This window comes from Plectrocnemia conspersa, unplaced genomic scaffold (genome assembly GCF_051122295.1).
Source record: "Plectrocnemia conspersa isolate PC_06_02 unplaced genomic scaffold, ASM5112229v1 ptg000007l, whole genome shotgun sequence".
NCBI lineage: Eukaryota > Metazoa > Arthropoda > Insecta > Trichoptera > Polycentropodidae > Plectrocnemia > Plectrocnemia conspersa.
In genome coordinates, this window is record NW_028277171.1 from 3,815,929 (window position 1) to 3,821,928 (window position 6,000).

At 31.1% G+C, this 6,000-nt stretch overlaps 1 protein-coding gene across 2 annotated transcripts in view; it reads right to left on the reverse strand.

The window, feature by feature from the left end:
- Fur2 (furin-like protease 2) overlaps positions 1-5,356 on the reverse strand; it is a 92,896-nt gene extending 87,540 nt beyond the window's left edge. For both annotated transcript variants that reach the window (XM_088188854.1, XM_088188855.1), the window contains exon 1: positions 5,256-5,356. The gene's annotated coding sequence lies outside the window, so the exon portion shown is untranslated. The remainder of the gene's footprint in view (positions 1-5,255) is intronic.
- Positions 5,357-6,000: the final 644 nt, after the last annotated feature.

A 6,000-nucleotide genomic window follows, 5' to 3' on the forward strand; every position in this document is an offset into this window, starting at 1 on the left:
TCTAACGAAGAACGTAATATAAAGAGAAGAATTATGAGGGTAAAGTGTATAAAACTTGAACGTATGACAACGATCATAGATGATTTTGTTGGGTGAACTTTTTTCATCTGATAGCATATATACAATATTTTATTGCTTTGCTTGTGAAATTTCGATATACAATTTACCATTAAAGGACCGTTTATTTCTCAAGTTATTCTAAGCTATGTTTGCGTTTATTTTGAAGTGGAAATGTTTTCTTTTCAATTTTTATTGTGTTTCATATTATTTATTATTATTTATTTATTTATTAAAATTATAGCCATCGTGACCTGACAGGCAAACCTAATGCGTCACGATAGTCAAAAGTACTAATACATCATAATACATACAAATATAAACAAGACAAAACAACAGACACAAATCACCTCAACAGGTGTGCATTGTCCCATACGAACTGAACCAAAACTCCCTAAGTGCAAGAGAAAATGTCAATATTACTATGGACAGAATTGAGCAGATAAATAGCCTTGGCCAGAGAAAAGTTGGCAAGTGCTCCAGTTCTACACTTAACAGACAAGAATAGTGGACGCGACCGAGAACTATATCCACCTTCAGGAGCCCACATTTGAAGCTGCTCGAGCACTGAAGGATTGTCTACGATGCCCTTGAGCAATTTCCAGAAGTGTTTAATTACATAAACACTTCTGCGAGTCGACAAAGAAACGTATCCCAGGGCTTTCAAAATAAAAGCACTGGGAAACAAGAACGGATAATACCTGTATTCCTTCAAGTATAAATATCGAAGAAATTTACGTTGTACTTTTTCCAGCTTCAATTCATTACATTGATTCATTACGCCTGGGATCCAAATGATGGAGCTAGTTTCTAGTATGCTGCGGACTAGAGTATCATAAAGAGTGCGCAATACTAAAGTATTCCTGAAGTAACGCGCATTTCTAAAGATAAAACCGAGCATTTTTAAGGATTTACTATGAGTCTCTGCAATGTGCTGGCTAAATTTCCAATGTTATTTGAAAGTCACTCCTAAATCCTTAGTTGAAGAACACCTTTCCAGAAAATATCCGCCTAAATGGTATGAATATTTTGCCGGCGTTAAGGACCTTGAAAATGAAATTGTGTGACATTTCTTTACACTGAAAGGCAATTGGTTATATCAAGCCCATTTCCATATAGAGTTGAGATCCTCCTGTAGGTCGAGTGAATCAGAAATCGAATGCATTTTCTTGTAAATTTTCAAGTCATCTGCATATATATAAAAAAATCTGAATGCTCTAATGCTGTTTCTATGTCATTAATGAACAATAAAAACAACAATGGACCCAAATTAGATCCTTGAGGTACTCCAGTAGGGGTCTTATATCGTTCTGAAAAAGAGTTATTATACTTGACGAATTGATATCTATTGGTCAAGTAATTTGAGAATAGATTTATGAGATCTTCAGAAAACCCGAAATTAGATAACTTTTTTACAAGTAAAGCATGGTTAACTTTATCAAATGCTTTTTCAAAATCTGTGTATACGACGTCCACTTGTACACCAGAGTCCAATGATTTTGAAACATAGTTAGACAAAACCATTAGATTAGTGACAGTGGATCGAGATTTACGGAAACCATGTTGTTGGTCGAGAATCATACACCTGCAATGATTAAAAATGTATTTATGCAAAACAATTTCAAATAATTTTGCAGGTGATGAGATCAAAGCTATTGGCCTGTAATTGTCAATCTGAGATTTGGGACCCTTTTTATGAATCGGAGTCACTTTTGAACATTTCCACAATTCTGGAAAACAAGAGGATCTCAAAATTAAATTAAATATAAATTTTAGAGGCTATATATAAACGAAATTATAATATATAAACGAAAAATGACAAGTTTGAAGTTATTTTGCTACAACTTAATCAAAATAAAACAAACTATGAAACTGGAGCTGATGTATTGAATATATAGAACTATTAATTATTAGAAGAATTAACTGTGGGTGTTCAAACTACCTGCACAATTAATTTACAGTTTATTCTAACAATTGTTTCATACAAATGTAAAGAAATACCAACTCGTTTTGAATGTAAGGCCTAATAATGCAAGAGAGAGCTGGAGACTTTTACGATAATAACTCTTAATATTTTACGGACCACTTATCCGTTTAAAAACGTTAATCGTAAATACTAGAAAAACTACCCTTTTGTGTGAAAAGGATGCGCAATCGACAATGCATTTTATTCTGCGCAAGATGACTATTGCTATTTTCAACCCTATGTAAACAATCGCCGAAAGTAGCAATCTAGAAGTTTGACTTTTAAAAAAGTGTTTTTAAAAAAGCGATGAAATTGGCCCACCAACATTCTCATCTTCGAATCTCTAGAGCTGTATCGATTAAGCAATTGAAAAAATGTATGATTCACAAGATCACATCACAGCAAATCAAACTGACAGTATTTCGCCAATACTCCAGTAAAGACTTTTATAAGAATAAATTTTCTTACATTTTTTGAAAGTAATAAAATATTTAATTCATATAATCTATCACATTTATTGATTTAATAAAATTATGACTATAGTGACAGGTTAACCTAATGCGCCACGATTAATAACATTATAAATTATATTACAATTTTAAAATACACACAAATATATACATATATTCCTATGCATACATATAAATTCATAAACACACACACACATACACATTTATGTAAAAACACGAAAACAAGATAAAATAACAGACACAAATCATCTCAACACGTGTGCATTGTCCCATACGAATTGAACCAAAACCTTACATGTGCACAAGAAAATGTCAATATCTCTACGCCAGAGAAGAGTTGGCAAGTGCTCCAGTTGTAAACTTTACAGGCAAGAACAGTGGACGCGACCGAGAACTATAACCACCTTCTGAAGCCCACATTTAGCACCGAAGGCTTGTCTACGATGCATGTAAAGTATTTTTTTCAAAAACAATTGTTTGAAATTACAAAAAACCTTGCAGCTTAAATTATTAAAAATATTATACGTATGCACATATATTAAAATAAAGTATGCGCACCAATGTTTACAAATTGCTAGTCAATTTGGGTTTTGTTTGGTCTTACCAAATATATATTTTTAGGTACTATTTCGAAAAATTTGATCACAATTCTAAGCTGCCCAGGAGGTTGGTTCGGAAAGGTGTGCACAAAATGTGCATACGCAAGGGAAAACAGAATTACACGAGACTCGGAATAAAAGCCATGATCCCGCGGGATCACATCAGGTGACGTGAAGAGTTTGAACGCGAACGTGAAAGTTTTGAATAAGAAGACACGTCCAGCCTGTCATGAGCATGCGCTCGCCATGTTTATATAATACGCAATAAAGTCAAGATATGGGAGGTGAAAACGTATAATGCTTTAGAGACGCTGAAACTGTGGTGTCGTTTGTTTTAAAATATTTATAAATCCTACATTTTGACATTCCTTCCGGAAAAATGAATATGAAGATATAAATTCTATGCCCATCGTATGACCAGTTTTTTTTCACAAAGATTTAGTGTGACTTGGTTCATAAATATTAATTGAATTAATAATGAGACGTACATATATGGAAATTATATTTATTATATTCTCAGTGTAAGATTAAATAGCTAACTGGTTTTATGATAGATTTTATTGTTACATACAACAGAAAAATTATGAAGCTTCAAAATAAAAAGAGGTTGCGTGATACTGGGAAAAAGATACAGATTCCTCATTTATATATTTTTAACTGACAGATTTTAAGTAAATTTTTAGTGTATATTAGCTCGAGCTTTTTAAAGCAAATTTAATAAAAGGGAACTACAAGTGGCGTGACCTGTTTATATAAGTATAAATAAAAAATATTCTACCAAAACTGCCATTCTACGATATTTCTGTGTTTGTTACTGTAAGCAAATTAACGTCTAATGTAAATTTGTGGCCCCTTGAGAATGTGAAACCCTCTTAGATTCCCCGCATATGATTAAGACCCAATTAGTATCACCTATATATAGTGAGGAAATCACCAAATAGCTAGAAAGGAGGATTTGCGATTAAATGAAAATTATTTAACACACGACTCACATATATCTAGTAAGTAAAATTAGTATTTATCTTAAAAATATTTATTACTAGTATTTAGCTTAAAAATAAATATCATTTTTAAGACTAAATCTGACTATTGGTTTGGGTTGAATATATAAACCATGACTCACGAAAAATTAAGCTTATGTTTTACACGATACACGTTTATTTAATTTACAAATTAAATATGTTTTTATTAACTAATTATTAAATGATTACAAATTATTATCTCAGCTGAACAAATTTTAAAGAATAAATTGTCATTGTAATGACAGCTAATAGCAAACTCAATGTCAAAACCTAAGTGACTGAAGTTCTATCTTGACTGATATGAAAAAAAATCTAATTTGCCCTTTTTCTACCGTTGAAATTAAAAAAAATATTGCTCAAAGTGTTGCCCAAAATAAAGCTGCGAGAAAAATTGCAGATGGAATGAAAAAAATTGTCTCCGTCCACCGGCAGTCATTAGTTGAAAATATGCCAAAAAGGGTTGCGGCTGTAAATATAGCCAAGGGTTGGTCTACTAAATATAAAAAAAAAAAATTAAATTGTCCATAGTCAGATTCTAATAATATTTTCACGATTTTTTTTTAAGATATAACACATTTATTAAGGTGCCCCATTATTGTATATATTATATTATTAAAAATCTCTAGATAAGTGAGTTTTGATTGACCTAAAGGGAAAATAAGCTGACCCAAATATAAAACGACTAAGTCAAATCAAAATATTCCACTATTTTGCTTTGAATGCTGTACTCAAGTCTAAGAATTATGAAAATAAAAAAATAGACAATTTTTTATTAAAAAAAATTAACATTTTTGCTACTGATTCTTATAATATAATATATATTTATTTAAACACATGTTTGGGGCATAAAATATTTATAATTCTTAATGTACAGGTATCTTTTTTTTTAACCATTTCTAATAAAAAATATTTGAGGTTAAATTGCAAATGTTTTCTATATGCTGATGGAATCATTTTGAAATAGAACACCCAAATTGGTTATTATTCCTGAACAATAAAGCATATTGTTATTCATTTTATTATCAAATTTAAGTGGTGTTTTTGGCTTTATCATATGTCATTAAACGAAATTTTACGATGCTATATAGTAATTTATTAACGGATGACGGCGAACGTGTTATTATAATGCAATTGTACTTACTTCCGGTTCAGCGTGTAATTTCTTATGGTGGTCTACGCTGGCATTCAATGATCTTTTGTGTATGTGGTGATGGTCGAACAAGTAGTATTCTTTCAAAGAACCAATCTGTGAAAAAATAAAAAAATACATAAGTTACAGGTAAAATGTAAATTAAGAAAATACATACATTACCTAGGCAATGTATGCACTATCAAATCACTCTAGTTACAGTATACAAAAAATAATTTATGAACAGTGTTTTGATTTCACTGTATTTATTAAATAATTAGATATCCTAAACCATTTATGCAAGAAAATGGTTTAATTTATATGATATTTTTATTATTGTCTCTACGATAAGTCGTTCGCGATTAGGTTGGTTGTCAAACACGCTAGTCTGTCAAATCTTATTCGTTGACGATGTAACTAATTCACGTCAAAGATTCACACACTCACTAGTTAAGGCGTAAATCTAACGTATATGTGCATTACATCGGAATGATAATGTTTATGTATCAACTTACTTTTCGGCCATGGAGCCCGTCGAAGCGAATTCAAAATTTGAAGATTTAATCAATGTATTCTTCTGATCCTCAACACATTGTGTTTATATTTAATTTTCATAGTTATAACACACTAGTTAATTTGCAATCCAATTATTTATGATCTGTCAAATCAAACCACGCAGATGACGAATCAATGAAAAGTATTGTCGCGTAGCAAAATTTTATAATTATTTAGAACTGTTGTCACGTTACTGTCGGCC